General features: G+C 45.6%; 1 protein-coding gene across 1 annotated transcript in view; it reads right to left on the bottom strand.

The window, feature by feature from the left end:
* The window catches only part of LOC139757792 (DBH-like monooxygenase protein 1), a 798273-nt gene that overhangs the window by 485500 nt on the left and 286781 nt on the right, over positions 1-25992 (bottom strand). Inside the window, exon 2 of the mRNA XM_071678612.1 lies at positions 12462-12492. The gene's annotated coding sequence lies outside the window, so the exon portion shown is untranslated. The remainder of the gene's footprint in view (positions 1-12461; positions 12493-25992) is intronic.

The raw sequence follows: 25992 nt of genomic DNA, 5'->3' as shown, positions 1-25992 counted from the left end.
TCACCACTGCCCCACCATCACTATTATCACCAGTGCCCCACCATGACCATTATCACCACTGACCCACCATCACTATTATCACCAGTGCCCCACCATCACCATTATCACCACTGCCCCACCATCACTATTATCACCACTGCCCCACCATGACCATTATCACCACTGCCCCACCATCACTATTATCACCACTGCCCCACCATGACCATTATCACCACTGCCCCACCATCACTATTATCACCACTGCCCCACCATGACCATTATCACCACTGCCCCACCATCACTATTATCACCACTGCCCCACCATGACCATTATCACCACTGCCCCACCATCACTATTATCACCAGTGCCCCACCATCACCATTATCACCACTGCCCCACCATCACTATTATCACCACTGCCCCACCATCACCATTATCACCACTGACCCACCATCACTATTATCACCAGTGCCCCACCATCACCATTATCACCACTGCCCCACCATCACTATTATCACCACTGCCCCACCATGACCATTATCACCACTGACCCACCATCACTATTATCACCAGTGCCCCATCATCACCATTATCACCACTGCCCCACCATCACTATTATCACCAGTGCCCCACCATCACCATTATCACCACTGCCCCACCATCACTATTATCACCAGTGCCCCACCATCACCATTATCACCACTGCCCCACCATCACTATTATCACCACTGCCCCACCATGACCATTATCACCACTGCCCCACCATCACTATTATCACCACTGCCCCACCATGACCATTATCATCACTGCCCCACCATCACTATTATCACCACTGACCCACCATCACTATTATCACCAGTGCCCCACCATCACCATTATCACCACTGCCCCACCATCACTATTATCACCACTGCCCCACCATCACCATTATCACCACTGACCCACCATCACTATTATCACCAGTGCCCCACCATCACCATTATCACCACTGCCCCACCATCACTATTATCACCACTGCCCCACCATGACCATTATCACCACTGACCCACCATCACTATTATCACCAGTGCCCCACCATCACCATTATCACCACTGCCCCACCATCACTATTATCATCACTGACCCACCATCACCGTTATCATCACTGCCCCACCATCACCATTATCATCACTGCCCCACCATCACCATTATCACCACTGCCCCTACATCACCATTATCACCACTGCCCCACCATCACCATTATCACCACTGCCCCACCATCACCATTATCACCAGTGCCCCACCATGACCATTATCACCACTGACCCACCATCACTATTATCACCAGTGCCCCACCATCACCACTGCCCCACCATCACTATTATCACCAGTGCCCCACCATCACCATTATCACCACTGCCCCTACATCACCATTATCACCACCATCACTATTATCACCACTGCCCCACCATGACCATTATCACCACTGACCCACCATCACTATTATCACCAGTGCCCCACCATCACCATTATCACCAGTGCCCCACCATCACCACTGCCCCTACATCACCATTATCACCACTGACCCACCATCACTATTATCACCACTGCCCCACCATGACCATTATCACCACTGACCCACCATCACTATTATCACCAGTGCCCCACCATCACTATTATCATCACTGCCCCACCATCACCATTATCACCACTGCCCCACCATGACCATTATCATCACTGCCCCACCATCACCATTATCACCACTGCCCCACCATCACCATTATCACCAGTGCCCCACCATCACCATTATCACCACTGCCCCACAATCACTATCACCATTATCACCACAGCGCCACCATCACGACTATAATTACCACCACAATCACCATCACAATCATGACCATCACCACCACAGCACCACCAAGCGCCACACATTCCTGCTCCAAAAACACGCGTGGGTCTAATTCATGAGTCCTCTTCTGATAATTTAGGAGATCTGGCCACCACTATATCTTGACGTAATAACAGTGATTATGGCGGAAATATTGCCCAGTGTGAACCATGGAACAACAGGGGCACAACCGCAGTCACTGGGGGGGTCTGGTGTGAACCATGGAACACCTGCAACACAGCAGCAGTCACTGATATGATCTTGGTGACCACATGAGGCAAGCAAGGCCAGTGCCAGATACACCCATTCAATTCTCTGGAATAGAGTTGCTTGCCTAACGCCCAGAACCAAAGCACTCTGGAAGTGTTCTTTTGGAAGTATTGTCGCCATGGGCGATGTTTCTGTCTCTATCTGGCGTACATGATGTCATGGGGGTCGTGGAGACTTGTACTACCCCCTCCACCAGGCCCTAACACTATATAACTTTAGGCAATCCATGGTTCGATCACCGGTCGGTCTGCGGCCGTTCCAGCATCGAACCTGGCGTACCAAGATTAGGAACTTTCCTTCCTTCGCCTCTCTTTCAGCCTTCCACTCCGTCTGATATCGTTGCCAGCAGGTGATTCGTGAGGGAGAACACTCCTCACACAGTTCGGATCATGTGCCACAATATTCGTGAGGGGGAGACAGCCCTCACACACTCCGGTTCATCTGCCAAACTATGAAGGAACTTTTCCAGGTGGGTCTGGAAGACCTAGAAGGTATACTTCCTGATGTGTAGTACTTGTGCTGTGTTCCAGGCAGTGCTATGGGAGGGAGAGGGGAAGGTCAGCGCCTTTCGTGATAGTCTTCGAAATCTTTAAACGTTCTCTTTGATTTCAACCCTCCCTGAGCATGACGATGAGAACCTTAAGTGCGACGGATTCGACCCTTGAGTGCAACGGTTCGACCCTTGAGTGCGACGGTTCGATCTTGGTGTACGACGGTTCGACCCTTGAGTCTGACGGTTCGATCTTGGTCTACGACGGTTCGACCCTGGAGTGCGACGGTTCGATCTTGGTGTACGACGGTTCGACCCTGGAGTGCGACGGTTCGATCTTGGTGTACGACGGTTCGACCCTTGAGTGCGACGGTTCGATCTTGGTGTACGACGGTTCGACCCTTGAGTGCGACGGTTCGATGTTGGTGTACGACGGTTCGACCCTTGAGTGCGACGGTTCGATGTTGGTGTACGACGGTTCGACCCTGGAGTGCGACGGTTCGATCTTGGTGTACGACGGTTCGACCCTGGAGTGCGACGGTTCGATCTTGGTGTACGACGGTTCGACCCTTGAGTGCGACGGTTCGATCTTGGTGTACGACGGTTCGACCCTTGAGTGCGACGGTTCGATCTTGGTGTACGACGGTTCGACCCTTGAGTGCGACGGTTCGATCTTGGTGTTCGGCGGTTCGACCCTGGAGTGCGACAGTTTGACCCTTGAGGACGACGGCGCGACCCCTGACGTCCGTCCGTTGGTAATGCCAGCTTAGGGTGGGAGTACGGATGGACTCCTAACAATAACTTCGGGAGGAAGTTTCTCTTTACGACAGGTCGTGCGATGGGCATCTCGCGCGAGACGCGTCACACACCCGACGAGACATCTCGCCCGAGACACACCCGACTGTAAACACCACCACCTCGCACGGGACTGGGGGTGGGGGTGGGTCACGGCGAGCTACCATCGTAACCTGGAAATACGGCAGAAATCACCTGACCAGCGAGACGACTGCTTGACCATGTGCATCTTCAGTCATGACTATTCATCTTCAGTCATGACTGTTCATCTTCAGTCATGACTATTCGTCTTCAGTCATGACTGTTCATCTTCAGTCATGACTATTCGTCTTCAGTCATGACTGTTCATCTTCAGTCATGACTGTTCGTCTTCAGTCATGACTGTTCATCTTCAGTCATGACTGTTCGTCTTCAGTCATGACTGTTCATCTTCAGTCATGACTGTTCGTCTTCAGTCATGACTATTCGTCTTCAGTCATGACTGTTCATCTTCAGTCATGACCGTTCGTCTTCAGTCATGACTGTTCATCTTCAGTCATGACTGTTCGTCTTCAGTCATGACTGTTCATCTTCAGTCATGACTATTCGTCTTCAGTCATGACTGTTCATCTTCAGTCATGACTATTCGTCTTCAGTCATGACTGTTCGTCTTCAGTCATGACTATTCGTCTTCAGTCATGACTGTTCATCTTCAGTCATGACTGTACGTCTTCAGGACACGGGACTGAAATCTCCTGAAAACTTGAGAGCTGAGAGCTCAAACACGCGGCCATGTGAAGTATACACGACACATGTCATCAGTCTGGCTAAATCCTTGTTACAGACTGCTGCCTCCAGGGGTCACACCCTCAGTGACCAGTCTAATCTATTATCAGAACGCTCTCTCAGTTCTCATTGGCTGGGTGGTTATTATAACTGGAGAGGATTTAAGCCCCCCTGAGAGCTACTGGTTGTGTTTATAATCCAACCAAACGAATGATGGCAATGATTATGTCCGCCTGGAGAGACGAGCAATCTTGTAGGTAATCAGATGCAGCCATTACTCACGGATCAGCCTATCATCCTTCAACAAGATCGAAACTTTGGAAACCTCAGATAAATCTCAGGCTTGGCTGTTTATCACAGGACGGACGGAGGCCTGGCTGTTTATCACAGGACGGACGGAGGCCTGGCTGTTTATCACAGGACGGACGGAGGCCTGGCTGTTTATCACAGGACGGACGGAGGCCTGGCTGTTTATCACAGGACGGACAGAGGCCTGGCTGTTTATCACAGGACGGACGGAGGCCTGGCTGTTTATCACAGGACGGACGGAGGCCTGGCTGTTTATCACAGGACGGACAGAGGCCTGGCTGTTTATCACAGGACGGACAGAGGCCTGGCTGTTTATCACAGGACGGACAGAGGCCTGGCTGTTTATCACAGGACGGACAGAGGCCTGGCTGTTTATCACAGGACGGACGGAGGCCTGGCTGTTTATCACAGGACGGACAGAGGCCTGGCTGTTTATCACAGGACGGACGGAGGCCTGGCTGTTTATCACAGGACGGACAGAGGCCTGGCTGTTTATCACAGGACGGACGGAGGCCTGGCTGTTTATCACAGGACGGACAGAGGCCTAGCTGTTTATCACAGGACGGACAGAGGCCTGGCTGTTTATCACAGGACGGACAGAGGCCTGGCTGTTTATCACAGGACGGACGGAGGCCTGGCTGTTTATCACAGGACGGACGGAGGCCTGGCTGTTTATCACAGGACGGACAGAGGCCTGGCTGTTTATCACAGGACGGACAGAGGCCTGGCTGTTTATCACAGGACGGACAGAGGCCTGGCTGTTTATCACAGGACGGACAGAGGCCTGGCTGTTTATCACAGGACGGACAGAGGCCTGGCTGTTTATCACAGGACGGACAGAGGCCTGGCTGTTTATCACAGGACGGACAGAGGCCTGGCTGTTTATCACAGGACGGACAGAGGCCTGGCTGTTTATCACAGGACGGACAGAGGCCTGGCTGTTTATCACAGGACGGACAGAGGCCTGGCTGTTTATCACAGGACGGACAGAGGCCTGGCTGTTTATCACAGGACGGACAGAGGCCTGGCTGTTTATCACAGGACGGACAGAGGCCTGGCTGTTTATCACAGGACGGACAGAGGCTTGGCTGTTTATCACAGGACGGACGGAGGCCTGGCTGTTTATCACAAGATGGACAGAGGCCTGGATGTTTATCACAGGACAGACAGAAGTTTTCACTCAAATAAACAGACAAAACCTAGTTAATATATATATATATATATATATATATATATATATATATATATATATATATATATATATATATATATATATATATATATATATACACGGAAATACTAAGTCATTAACTAGACAATCTCAATTAAGTCATTCCCGGGTTGTTATTTACACCTGTACTCAGTAAACCATCATGTTGACGTGATGTTCCTAACGTATATAATGTGTTGCTGTATCACCAATAAGGGTAAAGCAACACAAATCATCATTCAAGAGAAAATGTTTCGTAAAACGGAAAAAAATAACCATTTGGACTACACACACACACACATATATATATATATATATATATATATATATATATATGTGTGTGTGTGAGAAACTGCAGAAGCTGGTGACTGAGTTTGGTAAAGTGTGTGAAAGAAGAAAGTTAAGAGTAAATGTGAATAAGAGCAAGGTTATTAGGTACAGTAGGGTTGAGGGTCAAGTCAATTGGGAGGTAAGTTTGAATGGAGAAAAACTGGAGGAAGTAAAGTGTTTTAGATATCTGGGAGTGGATCTGGCAGCGGATGGAACCATGGAAGCGGAAGTGGATCATAGGGTGGGGGAGGGGGCGAAAATTCTGGGAGCCTTGAAGAATGTGTGGAAGTCGAGAACATTATCTCGTAAAGCAAAAATGGCTATGTTTGAAGGAATAGTGGTTCCAACAATGTTGTATGGTTGCGAGGCGTGGGCTATGGATAGAGTTGTGCGCAGGAGGATGGATGTGCTGGAAATGAGATGTTTGAGGACAATGTGTGGTGTGAGGTGGTTTGATCGAGTAAGTAACGTAAGGGTGAGAGAGATGTGTGGAAATAAAAAGAGCGTGGTTGAGAGAGCAGAAGAGGGTGTTTTGAAATGGTTTGGGCACATGGAGAGAATGAGTGAGGAAAGATTGACCAAGAGGATATATGTGTCGGAGGTGGAGGGAACGAGGAGAAGTGGGAGACCAAATTGGAGGTGGAAAGATGGAGTGAAAAAGATTTTGTGTGATCGGGGCCTGAACATACAGGAGGGTGAAAGGAGGGCAAGGAATAGAGTGAATTGGATCGATGTGGTATACCGGGGTTGACGTGCTGTCAGTGGATTGAATCAGGGCATGTGAAGCGTCTGGGGTAAACCATGGAAAGCTGTGTAGGTATGTATATTTGCGTGTGTGGACGTATGTATATACATGTGTATGTGGGTGGGTTGGGCCATTTCTTTCGTCTGTTTCCTTGCGCTACCTCGCAAACGCGGGAGACAGCGGCAAAGAAAAAAAAAAAAAAAAAAAAAAAAAAAAAAAAAAAAAAAAATATATATATATATATATATATATATATATATATATATATATATATATATATATATATATATATCCTGAGCCAGGTAACCATTCTATCGATCAACTCCTATGGGTGGATGAAGATGTGGGTTGAGTGTGAACCAAATTCCGCAACCAGGATTCGAACCCATCCTCTGGACCCTGGGCGGCCCGTAAAGGCGTCAAGGTCAAGAACGCTAACCGCTGCACCACGGAAGCCCATAAATATACACTTCTTATAGACGAACAGTTTGTATATGTGACTGTGTTGTGTCTGCGTGTGTGTGTGTGTGTGGCAATCACAACAAAGATAAACACAAAGGAATATGAGAGGATGATACACAGCCACAGATGATATGAAGAAATACGTAAGAACGGGGGATCATCAGGACACACTTTATAACACTTGTCCCAGCGAGTCTGGAAAAACACGCAGGGAAGAAAGAAGAAGAAGGAAAAAAGAATTAGGATAAGACAGATGAAGACAGACGCCAGGATTCATCAAGGAAATCAGAAAATACGGAAAAACTCAACACGAAGAAAGGGAGGAAGAGGAGAGGAGGGGGGGAAATCAAACCAGACGGATGGAGACGGAAGACACTCCACGACTCACCAGCCAGGCAAATAAGATGATGAAAAGATGAAAATAATTTGGTAAGATAAGATGGTGAGGAAATCAACATACACCCTCCACCACACACCCCCACTGAACTCCACACCCCACACCCCCACTGGACTCTTCCACACTCCCTCCTCCCCTCCCCCCCCCACACACACTGGACATGTATTATAAAACACAGCTTAAGAAAAGGCAGGCCGATGATAAACCCCAGACCACACATCGCACAAATATAAACCCGCAAATATCCGGGGGGTGAGGCCGGAGCCTGCTGGCTTCTCCCACACGCCGCGCTCCACCAATCTCCACCACCACCACCACCACCATCGCCAACACCACGACCATTTGTTATACTGGAGGCGGGAGTGCATCTTCAACACTGATCCACCCGCATCAAATGATCCGATAAATACTAGCGGAAGTGGTGTGTCTGCAACAGCGATCCACCGGCGCCACTGATCCGCCAGCACGAGTGATCCAACATCACTAGAGATCCAGATGTATCAGTGTTTCAGTAGCACCAGTGATCCACCAACGCCAGTGGTCCACCAGCACCAGCGATCCACCAATACTAGTAATCCAGGAGTAGCAGTGATCCAACAGCACCATGGATTCAGCAGTACTCGTGATCCACCAGAGACTGTGATCCACCAGCACCACTGATCCAGCAGTACTCGTGATCCACCAGAGCCTGTGATCCACCAGCACCATTGACCCAGCAGTACTCGTGATCCACCAGAGCCTGTGATCCGGGATGGCCACCCAGCACAAGAGCCTATGATCCACCAGCACCATTGATCCAGCAACAGTACTCGTGATCCACCAGAGCCTGTGATCCACCAGCACCATTGATCCAGCAATAGTACTCGTGATCCACCAGAGCCTGTGATCCACCAGCACCATTGATCCAGCAGTACTCGTGATCCACCAGAGCCTGTGATCCACCAGCATCATTGATCCAGCAATAGTACTCGTGATCCACCAAAGCCTGTGATCCACCAGCACCATTGATCCAGCAGTACTCGTGATCCACCAGAGCCTGTGATCCACCAGCATCATTGATCCAGCAATAGTACTCGTGATCCACCAAAGCCTGTGATCCACCAGCACCATTGATCCAGCAGTACTCGTGATCCACCAGAGCCTGTGATCCGCGATGGCCTCGCTGGGTGCGAACCGCTGATGAATTTCCCGGGATAATTATATTGCTGCTCCGAGCTGACTGAGCCTCATGCTATTTCTCCTGATGGCCAGGCAAGGTTGTTGGTGTGGTGGTGTGGCGAGGACTGAGGGTCTGTGGTGCTGTGGTATGTGGTGAGGATTGGGGTGTGTGGTGCGTGGTAGTGTGGTATTGGTCGAGGTCTTGGATTATGTGGTGGTGTGGTGTGAGGCGAGAACTAAGTGTGTGTTTGTGTGTGTGTGATGGTGTGGTATGCAGTGAGAACTGGAGGTGTGTGGACTGCGGGTGTGTGGTGGTGTGTGACGACGACTGTGGGTTTATGGTGGTGTGGCGTGTGGCGAGGATTGTGGGAAGTATATAGGCGTGGTATGTGGCGAAGATGGGGGGATGTGGCGTTGTGGTGTGTGGCAAGGACTGTGGGTGAGTAATGGAATGGTATGTGGCGAGAACTGGGTGTGTGGTAATGTGGTGTGTGGCGAGGATGGGGGTTTATGGTGGTGTAGTGTGTGGGGAGGACTGTGGCTATATGGTGGTGTGGTATGTGGCGAGGACTACGAGTGTATAGTGCAATGGTATGGTGGCGAGAACTGGGGGATGTGACGGGGTGACGTGTGGCGAGGACGGTCGGTGTGTGGTAGTGTGATATGTGGCGAGGACCGTGGTGTGTTGTGGTGTGATGTGTCGCAAGAACTGGGGATGTGTGGTCGTGTGGCGAGGACTGAGGGTGTGTCGTGCAGTGGTGCTTCGCGAGATCTGGGTGTGGGGGTGTTGTGTGCGGCGATGACCGGAGAGTGTGTGGTGTGTGGCGATGAACCGGGGGTATGTTGTGATTGCGGTATGCGGTGGTGTGGTGTGTGGTGAGGAATGACGATGCTTAGTGGTGTGGTGTGTGGCGAGTAGTACTAAGGTTGTGTGGTACCTGAGAAAGAGAGATAACACGAGACTTGATGGTCCTTGATGAGATTTTCTGCCTTGAGCTAAACTGTGGCAGAAACAGGATAGTAAATCAGAGGGCACCTCCCCACCCACCGGTGGTATGCTGTGTGGATAAGACTGAAGATCTGTGGTGGTGAGAGGCATGGAATGTGGTAAGGTGAAGCGTGGAGAGGACAGGAAGTTTGCGTGTGTGTGTGTGTGTGTGTTGTGTGTTATCATAGGCTATTTATTACTACCAATTTGTGCACACTGGGAGGGAGTTCACCCGTGTAGAGCCAGCTGCTTAACCCTGTCTTAAAGTCACACTGACTTAAGTTCTCCAATTACAGTCCTTATTTACTGACTTATTTGTAAGGCTTTTTCCACGAACCTACAACTTAGCTGTTGACGAAGTGCTTCCTCACGTGCCTCTGTGGTACACTGCTCTTGCCTGGCATCCGTCGAGCCCTCCCGTCGTGGACGTCCTCATACCGGAGAACTGCTCGACGTTATCGTGGTCATGGCCTCTTACAAGGTCTTATGCAGTTATCATGTCTCACCTTGTATCTTCTCCTGCCTCCAACGCGGTCACGTTCATGGCTTCGCTTCTCATTGTCGTAGCTCATTCCTTCCAGTTCTGGCTGGGACCGTTCTTGACGCAGTCCTTTTAGAGTTTTAGACCCTTTCCAGCCACACAGTGTGGTCCTTCAAGTGAGAAGACCACACTGTTGCGGCATCTTCCAGTTCAGGGTCGACTGTATATCTTCCCAAACATCTCACAGTCTATGAACCTGAAAGCAGTTTCGACGGTGACCAAAATGTAGCTTAATTCCCTGACGACTCTCCTCACGTGCTGCTACTCTGGTGACAAGTGAGGCGCGAAACCGACTCTTTTGCGTCATCTGTACGGCGAGAATCCTACAATTCATTTCCGTCTATGATTGGATTTACCATTTATGTTTTCAGGCATTTCCAGTCTTTACGAATTTACATTTTCCAAGGTCAAATTTCATAAGCCATTTGTCGTACCTCAACTGTGCGACGTCTAGGTCATTTGCAACATTTTGCACTCCTTGTTCTGTCGCAATTTCTTCATAATCTTATCACCAGCAGCAAACATATTCAGGTACGAATCCACCACTGAGGCCCGGGGTACCGCTATCTCGTCCCCCTAGTGTCTAACATGAGAGTGATTCCCTGACATGTGTTAGTGTAGGTGGCTGTTATTTCGCACGAGCAGCCCTCCTCTAGCCTGGGCGTTTAGCTACATCAACAGCCCTTTGTGGGGAACATGGGGAACAGCATGAAAATGCCTTCTGGGAGGCCAGAACTATCCTTTTTCCCTAGGGAGGTTTTCGCTCGATCATATCAACTCGGTAGATTCGCCACATGATCTTTGCCATCTGAATCCATATTGTCCCCACCTAAGTAATTTATATCTCTAATTACTTCCTGATTATCTTTTTTAGTATCTTCCAGGCTATATATGCTAGAGATACTCGCCTATCTGCTATCGCTATCATATTTCTTTGTCTCAGTAATGGCACACCGCTGACTCTTTCATGCAGTTGAAGCACTTCCTTCGTTGGGGGGAGGATTTCAAACGTCTCTTTATACAAATGGTGCAGATAACACCTGAGCCAGGGGCTTTCTGTGGGTGTGGCTCCTTCATGAGCCGCCTCAACACTTCTCCAGGACAACCTACATGTGATCCAAGGCGTCTTACTGAGGAATACAAAGGGATTCGAACAGCAACAGACCACTGGGTCCTTTCGAGGCTTTTAGTAGTAGAGTCTCGGGGTCTCCAAGTGTGAACAGACACTTGAACTTCATACTCAACTCTTCTCGTACGTTCTCCTCTGTATCAATAACCTTTTTCTCTTTTGTGTATGTGTAATTACCTATCTGTAAAAACCCGTATGTCCTGTACGAAGAGGGAGTTTAACACACGTAGGGTCCCCATCTCTTGAACATTATTTACTATCATAAACTTCTTAAATCTATGTAGGCTGTATGTTTTCATCATGTCCTCTGTCATCCTATCATTCGTCCATCATTCTTATACTATAAAAGTATTTCTTTACATCTTTTTTTTTCTATCAAGTTTCTGGTTTAGTTTCATGGTATTTCGTCTGGTTGTTCTATCCCTGCAGCTCTCCAGGATCACATCTTTTCCTAAGTCATCGACCTTTTTTAAAAACTTAAAGGTTGTGATACGGTCACCCCTCACTCTTCTCTCTTCCACGTTGGTCATATCAAAGCCTCTAGTCTTTCCCTCTGTGTGTGTGTGTGTGTGTGTGTGTGTGTGTGTGTGTGTGTGTGTGTGTAGCTGAGGGCCGCGTGGTTGTGGGTTGTAAAACTGTACGTTGTATGAGCGTGAGCTGCTTAAGTAAGGGTTACAACACTGCCGCCGAATGTGAGTTTGAATGACGGTGTGTGTGTGTGTGATGACTGAGAGTTCTATACCCATGATAACAATACTGGGTATCATTTATCATTTCATTCAAAATATGCACGACGGTACGACCCTCGAGCACGACGGTACGACCCTTGAGCACGACGGTACGACCCTTGAGCACGCCGGCACGACCCTTGAGCACGACGGTACGACCCTTGAGCACGACGGTACGACCCTTGAGCACGCCGCAACGACCCTTAAGCACACGACAGTACAACGCTTAAGGGTGGTATTGCCGTACTCAATGGTTGTACCGTCGTAAGCTCACAGTGTCAGCAATGTACTTACCAATGAAGTTGAAGCTGGCTGTCCTCGGTCCCTGGAAAGAGATATGATATCTTTTATTATCTTGGGATTAACAACAGGAATGTGACATGATGATCACAGGCTCACAAGTGGATGTTAACATGTATAAGACTATCGTGTACAGTAGAGAAACTTGGACAATATTTCTAATTATAAGGTGCTATCCACACACACACACACACACACACACACACACACACACACACACACACACACACACTTCTATTTGACTATCTATCTATCTGTCTATATACCTACACGTATATCCAACTACCCATGTATGTTCTGATTTCTCTCTCAGCCCAACTATCTTTCTATGCAACTGTATGTCTATTAATAAAAACAAACAAATGAATAAATCATATATATATATATATATATATATATATATATATATATATATATATATATATATATATATATATATATATATATAGTGGTTCCAACAATGTTATATGGTTGTGAGGCATGGGCGATAGATAGGGTTATGCTGAGCAGGGTGGATGTGTTGGAAATGAGATGTTTGAGGACAATATGTAGTGTGAGGTGGTTTGATCGAGTAAGTAATGAAAGCCTAAAAGAGATGTGTGGTAATAAAAAGAGTGTGGCTGAGAGAGCAGAAGAGGGTGTTTTGAAGTGGTTTGGTCACAAGGAGGAAATGAGTGAGGAAAGATTGACAAAGAGGATATATGTGTCAGAGGTGGAGGGAACGAGGAGAAGTGGGAGACCAAATTGAAGGTGGAAGGATGGAGTAAAAAAGATTTTGAACGATCAGGGCCTGAACATACAGGAGGGTGAAAAGGGTGCAAGGAATAGAGTGAACTGGAACGATGTGGTATACCGGGGTCGACGCGCTGTCAATGGATTGAACCAGGGGATGTGAAGCATCTGGGGTAAACCATGAAAGATTTGTGGGGCCTGGATGTGGAAAGGGAGATGTAGTTTCGGTGTATTACACATGACAGCTAGAGACTGAGTGTGGACGAATGTGGCCTTTGTTGTCCTTTCCTAGCACTACCTCGCGCGCACGCGGTGGGAAGGGGGTCATTTCATGTAAGGCGGGGTGGCGGCGAGAATGGATGAAGGCAGCGTGTATGAGTATGTGCATGTGTATATATGTATATGTCTGTGTATGTATATGTATGTATACGTTGAAATGTATAAGTATGTATATGTGCGTGTGTGGGCGTTTATGTATATACATGTGTATGTGGGTTGGCTGTGCCATTCTTTCGTGTTTCCTTGCGCTACCTCGCTGACGCGGGAGACAGCGGAAAAAAAAGAATATATATATATATATATATATATATATATATATTTATATATATATATATATATATATATATATATATATATATATATATATTTATATATGTATATATATATATGTATATATATATATATATATATATATATATATATATATATATATATATATATATATATATATATATATATATATATATCTTTTTCTTTCTGTCTTTCAAACTATTCGACATTTCCCGCATTAGCAAGGTAGCGTTAAGAACAGAGGACTGGGCCTCTGAGGGAATATCCTCACCTGGTCCCCTTCTCTGTTCCTTCTTTTGGAAAAAAAAAAAAAAAAAAAGAGAAGGGAGGATTTCCAGCCCCCCGCTCCCTCCCCTTTTAGTCGCCTTTTACGACACGCAGGGAATACGTGGGAAGTATATATATATATATCCCTATCCTCAGGGATATATATATATATAACAGCTCACTCTCTAACAGGAATCTAAGAAGTTCTTTAAACATGATATCCTTTCCCAAAAGCTATGTTGTTTTTCAGCAACGTAATTCGTGTGTGTGTGTGTGTGTGTGTGTGTGTGTTAACAGTAGGGGAAGGAGTCTTACACTCGTGTAACCCCATCTCTTGAACTATCTCCATCATTAATCATCCTTGTCAACTTTGTATGCTGCCAGCATTCATTATTTCGTCACTTACCTTGTTCCAGTCACCCACTACCCTGCAAATATTTCCTTAAATCTTTTCTAAAAAGTGTTTTCTCAGCTCCTTACTATATCGTCAAATAGTTCTGATTCACTGCACCTCACGTAGAACTTGCGTGTTCCTGGCTGTAGCAGGTCATACATCATCCATCAACACTGTCATGCGCACCTCAATGCAAGAACAACGTAGTTTCATGTTTGTTTAAATTACTGGGACATGTCCTTGCGTTGTCCGCGATAGGACCAGATCCCGGACGTAAATGTTACGTCTGGCGTTCCTTCAGGTCTAGTGCACGGAGCTGGCTTAACCCAGGCGAAGGTGCTTCTTTCGTTCACCGAGGCGTTCAAATCATCTGGTTCAGGCATACGTTCCTCTCGTTCCATTATAGATTTGGTTAACACATTTGAACTTTCCCTCACTTCAGGTGCGATAATTTTCACCGGTTTGCGGGAACAGCAGACGTCCATGACTGACACTCTCCTTACGCATCAAACTCTCCTCAGTGCTCTGAGGTGACCACACAACATTATCCACCTCACCTCACCACACCTCAAACCCTCCCGTCGTGCCTCTGAGTCACACACACACTCACACACACACACACACACACACACACACACACACACACGACTTTATGTGTCATCCTGCGACATATTGAACTCTCTCAGTACTATGTGACCACACAACACTCTGCAAAACCATCACCAGCTGAACGAAAATGTTCTGTTCTTCACACTGCAAAACTTGTTCTTCAGATATTGCCATAACAGACTGAGGAACCGCCATAACAGACACTGGCGTGGTGCTATACTGACTGTGGAATTGCCACAACAGATACTGTTAACGTGCTATACTGATCAGTACTTCCGTGTGCTGCAACCTCACACCACAATAATCGAAAGTGTTGCAAACCCACTCCTGAGTGCTTCCATGAGCTGCACACCCACACTGCAGAGTAGTTCCGTGTGTTGCAGACCCACTCCGGAGTACTTCAACGTGCTGCAAGTTCGCACCATGTGTACCTCGGTGTGTTGGACCCTGACGCCAGAAAGTGGTTGAATTTAGTGCTGGGTGGGGCGCATTACAGAAGGCTCCGGTGCCTGGTGTGTTCTGGCCACTAAACGTTTACCCCACACCAAAAGAAAAAAACCTGACTCTCCGCCTTAAAGTCATGGCAGCAACAAAAGAAACGCAACCACTTGCATGGAACTTATGTCTGGAACAAAGGGGTGAGGAGGAGGAGGAGGAGGAGGAGGAGGAGGAGGAGGAGGAGGAGGAGGAGGAGGAGGAGGAGGAAGAGGAGGAGGAGGAGGAGGAGGAGGAGGCTGGGCCTGGGTAATGCCCGGCAGCATCCTCATCTGTGGTAATGGTCTCAGATAATCCTTATCTCCAACCAGAGCCCAAGTGTGTCCTTCCTCACCACCGTTCCCCTCCACATGTGGCACCTTCCCAACCTCACCAGTTCGCTGAAAGCCCCGTCACCCGCAGACCACGAGGGGGTGCAGACCACGAGGGGGGTGTGCAGACCACGAGGGGGGGGTGTAGACCACGAGGGGGGGTGCAGACCACGAGGGGATGTGCAGACCACGAGGGGATGTGCAGACCACGAGGGGGGGTGCAGACCACGAGGGGGGTGTGCAGACCACGAGGGGGGGGGTGTGCAGACCACGAGGGGGTGTGTGGTTATGATATCGCGTTCTCACGCTTGTTACTAGGACAAGCATGGTCAGCTGTGAGAGGAATGAAGGTAATGTTGGTCCATCTGGCAACTCCACCGGTTCTCGATGGTAAACAAGTCGTGGTTCGCTGACGGTAAACAATATTGATCAGATATATATATATATTGATCACAATATTGTGTTCTCTCTGCGAGCTGTGATGACGCTGGTGATAATCCTACTGGGGGGGAAAATAAATAGAAAAAAAAATAGATAATTGAATGTATAAGAGCGCATGTCAATTAATCAACAGCTTTACTGAAGTGTTGGGGAAAACTTGATCACATTTGGGCGAAAATTAATTAAATTTGCTGTTGATTACCAGATGACCAGCCAGGCCGGCGGGCGGGGTCCCCCACCCCCCCTCAACACACACACACACACATACACACACACACACACACACACAACCATTACGGGGCTGTCTGGGGTATAGGACGCCACCCGCTCCCCCCAGCCTTGTGCCATCACTCCCCACCTTCTCCCCCCAACACCCACCTGCGGCTACCTCACATCCATCCCCTCAGATCTCTCCCCTTCCGCCCATTCTCTCTCTCTCTCTCTCTCTCTCTCTCTCTCTCTCTCTCTCTCTCTCTCTCTCTCTCTCTCTCTCTCTCTCAGGTAGGGAGTACGTGGTGGGCAGCCGTCGGCCATAGAGGTATATCAACAGTACTACCCGCCCGGGTAATGGCAGGAGTGATGAAAGCACTACACCGACCCAGCACTTCAGCGGCTGTCAAGTGTCACTCCTGTGGCCCTCGTCTTCCTACCTCACTCATACGCAGGCTGTTGGCCTCCAGTCCATTGACATATAGTCTCTCCCTCTCACACGAAACATCTGACAGTATGTATCTCACACGACTCATACCTCGTAATTCTACACTTCTCTGCGGTGAGCGCTACGCGCTAACCCTGCCTTCTGGCAAAATCTTGTCGTAAGTACTGAGTACCTCCAGCCTCTCCCTGCCCTACCATCAACGTGTCACCCACACTGGCACTGCACAAAGGGCTGTGAGTAATGGTCAAGCCTCAGAATGGTTAGACGTAACAAGTGGGGTGCCACAAGGAGCAGTCTTGGGACCAGTCCTCTTTCTCATATATATATATATATATATATATATATATATATATATATATATATATATATATATATATATATATATATATATTCCTGTGTCTCCCGTGATGATGTGATTATTACCCGAAAGTGCACTCGGGAACTACCGTATATATATATATATATATATATATATATATATATATATATATATATATATATATATATATATATATATATATATATATATATATATATATATATTCATTATATATATATATATATATATATATATATATATATATATATATATATATATATATATATATATATATTTATCCCTGGGGATAGGGGAGAAAGAATACTTCCCACGTATTCCCAGCGTGTCGTAGAAGGCGACTAAAAGGGAAGGGAGCGGGGGGCTGGAAATCCTCCCGTCTCGTTTTTTTTTAATTTTCCAAAAGAAGGAACAGAGAAGGGGGCCAGGTGAGGATATTCCCTCAAAGGCCCAGTCCTCTGTTCTTAACGCTACCTCGCTATCGCGGGAAATGGCGAATAGTATGAAAAAAAAAAAAAAAAAAAAAAAAAAAAAAAAATATATATATATATATATATATATATATATATATATATATATATATATATATATATATATATATATATATATATATATACGGAAAGCAAAAATGGGTATGTTTGAAGGAATAGTGGTTCCAACAATGTTGTATGGTTGCGAGGCGTGGGCTATGGATAGAGTTGTGCGCAGGAGGATGGATGTGCTGGAAATGAGATGTTTGAGGACAATGTGTGGTGTGAGGTGGTTTGATCGAGTAAGTAACGTAAGGGTAAGAGAGATGTGTGGAAATAAAAAGAGCGTGGTTGAGAGAGCAGAAGAGGGTGTTTTGAAATGGTCTGGGCACATGGAGAGAATGAGTGAGGAAAGATTGACCAAGAGGATATATGTGTCGGAGGTGGAGGGAACGAGGAGAAGAGGGAGACCAAATTGGAGGTGGAAAGATGGAGTGAAAAAGATTTTGTGTGATCGGGGCCTGAACATGCAGGAGGTTGAAAGGAGGGCAAGGAATAGAGTGAATTGGAGCGATGTGGTATACCGGGGTTGACGTGCTGTCAGTGGATTGAATCAAGGCATGTGAAGCGTCTGGGGTAAACCATGGAAAGCTGTGTAGGTATGTATATTTGCGTGTGTGGACGTATGTATATACATGTGTATGGGGGTGGGTTGGGCCATTTCTTTTGTCTGTTTCCTTGCGCTACCTCGCAAACGCGAGAGATAGCGGAAAAAAAAAAAAAAAAAAAAAAAAAATATATATATATATATATATATATATATATATATATATATATATATATATATATATATATATATATATATATATATATATATGTCAATGATGATCATGATGGACTGTATTGCAAGATATCAATACGTCGCGTCCCCACCCAAATTCCTTAAGCCTCAGGGAGAGAGAACCCCACCCCAGACTGGTCACACAGACGGGAAATATCAGCACCACGACACTAACCAGGTCCCCACCACCCTTCTGTGGAATGTATATAAGATCCAAGATTGTCTGACAGGTTAGGTTACCGTAGGTGCGATTGGTGATGTCTCGCCGCTGACGGTGCGTCAATGCTGACAAGAAATGACCTCGCTGGGCAGCAGCAGGCGGTACCCAATGCCATGGTTAACATGACCTTCCCGTGACCAGTCTTGGAGGTAGGTTTCTCTCTCTCTCTCTCTCTCTCTCTCTCTCTCTCTCTCTCTCTCTCTCTCTCTCTCTCTCTCTCTCTCTCTCTCTCTCTCTCTTTCTCTCTCTCCCTTTGGCTTGAGGAATGTGGTGGGAACACGACAAACTATTCGCTGCTGAAATGACTCTACCAACGAACTTGAACATTTTCAGCTTCAAATTGATACATACACACCAAAATGGACTGGGCTCATAGGTGGCGAGCGAATTTCAATATAAAGTGCCAAGTTTTACATATCGGTAATAAAAACGAAAGGGCAAGCTACAGCACGAATTCTGTTGAACTAAAAAAGATATATGAGGAAAAAGACTTGGTTGTAACAACCTTTGATGACTCAAAAGCATGTAAGTATGGTTGTAACAACCTTTGGTGACTCAAAAGCACGTAAGTATGGTTGTAACAACCTTTGGTGACTCAAAAGCATGTAAGTATGGTTGTAACAACCTTTGGTGACTCAAAAGCACGTAAGCATTGCACAGAAGTAGTGAAAAGAGCGAACAAAATTCTTGGGTTTATAGGTAGGGCCTTCGACTCTACGTCCAGGGAAATCAACCTTACACTTTGCAATTCATTGGTTCGTCCACATATTGAATAATGTCTTCACTTCTGGTCACTTTACTTGAAAATTGGAGACAGACAGAATGGAGAGAGTGCAGCGTCCAGCTACCAGGATGACTCCCGGACTGAGAAACAAATCCCATGAGAGCGGATTACTCGACTTGAATCTGATTAGCTTAGAAAAGAGAAGGTTAAAGAGGTGATCTAATTCACAATGATAAAAGGCTTTCATATAATCTTGATCTACCAAGTCACATTGTACATGATTCGTCTGATTCCACTCGTAGTGGTGAATACAAACTTGTGGGCAAACATTTTACCTCACATGAGGCGAAGTACCTTGTCTTCAAACAGGGTTGTTAACAAACACAACGATCGGCCAGTTAGAGTGGTTGTGAAAGCAGTGCTACAGATACGTATAAGAACAGACTTCATAAATACTTGGCCTCAGGTCCACGACTCACATTATTTGCGCCTCCTTCGTCACACTGACACTTTGCAAGGTTCCTCTGCCTGCATTATCTGTATACCTGCTAACTTCCACCACACTTACCTGTGAGTTCCTGATGTCTTCCACTATCACAAACAGCCTCGAAAGGACCCCAGTCTTCTGTTGCTGTTTTGGATTGCTTTACATCTTCCTCTCCTACCCTCCCATAGTCCCTCTCACCACCTCTACGACGTCCCTCACCACCCGCCCATCCTCTCCACACGTCACCTCCCTCCTCCCTGACAACACACCTCCCACCCTACCCTCCCACCCTTCCCCCGAGACCGTGCCTCACCTCTTCCTTCCTTCCTTCCTTCCAATCCCCATCCCACCCGTCACCCCCATCTCACACGGGGCGTCCCGCGCTCTCGGCCACTCTCACCTGGTAGCCTTCCCCTCACTGCCAGTTTCAGCGCCCCCGTCAGCTGACCAGCGAGGCAACACACCATTATATGAATAATATGCATATATACAGTATATAACATAACCTATATGCTGGCTTACAGCATATATCCTATATACTGGCTTACAGCATATATCATAACCTATATGCTGTCTTACAGCATATAATATAAACAATGTGCTGGCATACAGCATACCGCACAAAGTATATACAGAAATATATCTATATATATATATATATATATATATATATATATATATATATATATATATATATATATATATATATGCCTACAACACGATACATAAGCTACATTAAGTCCCAACTATAAACCAGTATTATCAAAACAAAGTCATTATATATAATAGTGCTATATCAAAAACGTCAAACTCGTGTTTTGACGACTGTCACAACAGAGACAAAACGCACCGGGCCGGACCGTGATATTCCTTCCTTCCCTGAACCCCGATCCATTCTTACGTCTGCCAGGTGCCACTGCGAGGTTGTTCTTCGTAAAGTCAAGCACGGCTTTATGGAAAAATATATGGGATGCTGATGTGCCTTCTTCGTCTTCCATCGATAACTAATTCTTCCCTTCCACTGACCAAACGCATCATCTTCACTCAATAACTTCTGTAATTCAGTCTCTCCTCCTCTCTTCCGATCCTACCGTAATAATCTACTTAATAATCTATGATACACCAAGATATATCTATACATTGTGTACGACAATCTATCAGCTATGGTGATCTCATCTATTTGTACAACAACTGTTCCGGTTGTGGACGATAAAATCATATATCGTGTATGAGAATGTCATCTACTGAGACGATAATTCAGATTTCATGAGTACGATAACATCATCTACCTAGCATTCCCACTTTCTATACGATAACCATCCACGGTGTACGATATTTTCCATAGCGTACGAGACCTGCCGCCATGTGTTCCAAAACGTTTTATTTAATGTACGACGACTTTATCCCTTTGTGGGATAATCTAATCACTTGTGTATGGTAACGTGCACACTGGTATAACTTTCCCGCCTGTACGTGTTAATTCTGCTCTCCTGGTACGATAACTTGTCTGCTTGAGTACGTTAACTTTTCATCTTGTGTACGACAACCTGACCGCCCGGGAACCTGAACTTTATCCGCTGTCTACGTGGACGATACACATTAGGTGGGAGCACGAGGGAAGGACATGATGGTCCATGACGAGGTTATCGGCCGTCATAATCTTATCTGTTGTACACACAGGACGGTAAAGCAGGAGGAACCTCCACACCCACCTCTCCCTCCGGTTCAACAACCAACTGGACTGATGAACACCAAGCAGCGTGGACAATGTGTACTACCAAGGACATTTTACAGGAAAGCGTAAACGGAAGAATCTCCTTACTCACGCTACCTACAGTCAGCCTGTCTGGGATGAAGACTGAAATATGAAACAAAAAAGTGTTTATGTAGTGACTTTCAAATATCTATTTCTTGAATATGCTTATCTATTGATGGCTAATATCACTAGTATCGTCAAGACTTGATCTGATGATAATGATCTGATCATATTGATCTGATAATGCTGATCTGATGATATTGATCTGATAATAATGATCTGATGATATTGATCTGATAATAATGATCTGATAATAATAACCTGATGATATTGATCTGATAATAATAATCTGATAATAATAACCTGATGATATTGATCTGATAATAATAATCTGATAATAATCTGATGATATTGATCTGATGATATTGATCTGATAATAATAATCTGATAATAATAACCTGATGATATTGATCTGATAATAATAATCTGATAATAATCTGATGATATTGATCTGATGATATTGATCTGATAATAATAATCTGATAATAATAACCTGATGATATTGATCTGATAATAATAATCTGATAATAATCTGATGATATTGATCTGATAATAATAATCTGATAATAATCTGATGATATTGATCTGATGATATTGATCTGATAATAATAATCTGATAATAATAACCTGATGATATTGATCTGATAATAATAATCTGATAATAATCTGATGATATTGATCTGATGATATTGATCTGATAATAATAATCTGATAATAATAACCTGATGATATTGATCTGATAATAATAATCTGATAATAATCTGATGATATTGATCTGATGATATTGATCTGATAATGCTGATCTGATGATATTGATCTGATAATAATGATCTGATGATATTGATCTGATAATAATGATCTGATGATATTGATCTGATAATAATGATCTGATGATATTGATCTGATAATAATGATCTGATGATATTGATCTGATAATAATGATCTGATAATAATAACCTGATGATATTGATCTGATAATAATAATCTGATAATAATCTGATGATATTGATCTGATGATATTGATCTGATAATGCTGATCTGATGATATTGATCTGATAATAATGATCTGATGATATTGATCTGATAATAATGATCTGATGATATTGATCTGATGATATTGATCTGATAATAATGATCTGATAATAATAATCTGATAATAATGATCTGATAATAATGATCTGATAATAATGATCTGATAATAATAATCTGATAATAATGATCTGATAATAATAATCTGATAATAATCTGATGATATTGATCTGATGATATTGATCTGATAATGCTGATCTGATGATATTGATCTGATAATAATGATCTGATGATATTGATCTGATGATATTGATCTGATAATGCTGATCTGATGATATTGATCTGATAATAATGATCTGATAATAATGATCTGATAATAATAATCTGATAATAATGATCTGATAATAATGATCTGATGATATTGATCTGATAATATTGATGATCTATATCCCACTGGTTTACAATCTTAGAACAGGAAATACTTTTCCCAACGCTGCCATATTAAATGTTCCTCATAATTTCATGGTGTTATTCCTGATGTTTGAATGTCTAGTTTAATGTCAAAAGATCTTCCAATATTACGTAAAGGAACTTCTTGCGTAACTTGACTGTAATATTTGATTAGGTTAACCGTAACCCTTGTATGGGATGGCATTCCACTATATGGGTGTTCACTGAATATCTCATAATAGTTCATTCCGTTTACCCTGTGTGCACAGTGCACATCCACGGCCCGTGTGTTCATCACCTGAAGGTTCAAGTCCGTCATACCCAAGTGGATGATGACTGACGGCATCAGGTGAGTCTGGTCCCGGATCGACACACATACAGAGGCCTGGGGACGACACACGTACAGAAGCAGCCACACACTCCGGCCACACAGCAACGAACTCCAGTGAACTACCGACCCACAGCGATGCACCCCAGCTGACCAACGACCCACAGCGATGCACCCCACCTGACTAACGACCCACAGCGATGCACCCCACCTGACTAACGACCCAGAGCGATGCACCCCACCTGACTAACGACCCACAGCGATGCACTCCAGCTGACTAACGACCCACAGCGATGCACCCCACCTGACTAACGACCCACAGCGATGCACCCCAGCTGACTAACGACCCACAGCGATGCACCCCAGCTGACTAACGACCCACAGCGATGCACCCCAGCTGACTAACGACCCACAGCGATGCACCCCAGCTGACTAACGACCCACAGCGATGCACCCCAGCTGACTAACGACCCACAGCGATGCACCCCAGCTGACCAACGACCCAGAGCGATGCACCCCAGCTGACCAACGACCCACAGCGATGCACCCCAGCTGACCAACGACCCACAGCGATGCACCCCAGCTGACTAACGACCCACAGCGATGCACCCCACCTGACTAACGACTCCCTAACCAAAGACTGCGGGTCCAGAATCTCAACTCCACCCACCAGTTGATGTTGTGAGGTGCTTCTGGCAGCCGCCAGGGGCACTGCTGGGCTGAGCCAACTCCCAGTGTGGCTCTGAATTGGTTTTAATCTGTGTATACAAGTTCTATATCATATATATACAAAACAAAAACCTAAACATCTGGGAACTTACTAACACAGTGCCTATCCGAACACCCTCCAAGCTCCTGTCCCTCCCCCACTGTGTCTTTCATCAATATCCAATCTCCTCATAGAAAAAAAAATATACTGATCCACAAAAGATTCCACCAAAACATCCCTCACTGGCCCGACACAACACGATTTTAGACCCAAGCATTCCACTGCTGCACTGCAGACGGTCCTCACACAACACAACCTGAATGGTTTCAATCAACCATAGTCCCTCCCTCACCCTCCACACTCGCAATGCACCAACGTTATCATTTATCAACAACACATTAGAACACTTTTCCCCCGACACACATTCACACAAAGGATACTTGACACCGACCATCACAAGAAAAAAAAAAAATGACAAAAAGGGGTTAACCTGTTTCACAACAGGCCGAGAAGCCAGTGTCAGTCACAATGGGCTGACCTACAGATCCCTTCAAACTCTTAAGATGGAGCCTCCAAATGAGCGCTTCTGTCTCCGATCCTCTTTAATCTACATGACCTCCCGGTACATCCCCGAGACCACACTACGAAAGTGATGTGATGCACACACGACCTCGTAAGGAACATAACAACACACTGACACTAACCCAAGCATAAACAAACATTGCAACATGGCTCGCTTACAACAGGTCCTTTCCATCGCCACAGAAAATCCTCAATCTTCCTCTTGACTTCAGACACGCACAAGTCCAACATGCACATCTCATAACCCTGACTGGTCCAATACTTCCACTCCCTCCATACGTCATGCACATGACGGTCACACCACAAACATCAACAAAAGAGACATAAACAAAATGTACGTCCCCCAAACACTTACGGGCACCAGTTTTGGAGAGGGGGAAGAATCCCCTCCCATCTCTACAAACAGTTCCTCCGCTCCTTCTTGGTCATCTACTCTCAAAAGTAAACATAACAAAACTGAAAACGACTCAAAACAAGGCCCTCAGAACAATCAACGTCGCCCTAAACAACAAACTCAGAGACAGAACATCCAAGTTCCTCTCCCCAGATATACTGCCTATATCTCTATCCTTCTCATCTTGGTTCATCCAACACATTCAGAGGTTCCAGTCTGTGCCTTCGAGGAGGGTGAGCACTCCCTACCTCGGTTCCCTTTTCTGTCTTAACTTTTGTACCTTGTCGCCTCGGGACCTCGCCTTGCATCCCTCGGGATTACTATATCATAAAAACACACACATCTCTGCCCTCACAGACAGTGACCTCATACATCACACACTCCACATTCCATCCTGGGCCTTAGCCCCCCTCCCTTACCCACCCTATGACTTACCTCATCTCCCATTGTTCCACACGCAGCCTTGTCCATTCCCAGGTATCTAAAACACTTCGCTTCCTCCTGGTTCTTTCCATTCAAATTCATAATTCAGTTACCCTGTCTCTCTCCAATGCGAAATCTAACAACCTTGCTCTATTTGACATTTCCTCTCAATTTGCGTCTCCCAAACTTGGAAACCAGCTTTTACAGTTTCTCATTCGAATATGCCACCAGTGCCGTG

This window comes from Panulirus ornatus, chromosome 2 (genome assembly GCF_036320965.1).
Source record: "Panulirus ornatus isolate Po-2019 chromosome 2, ASM3632096v1, whole genome shotgun sequence".
Lineage (NCBI taxonomy): Eukaryota > Metazoa > Arthropoda > Malacostraca > Decapoda > Palinuridae > Panulirus > Panulirus ornatus.
The sequence above is the reverse complement of the archived record's forward strand: the minus strand, read 5'-3'. Positions and strand labels throughout refer to the sequence as shown.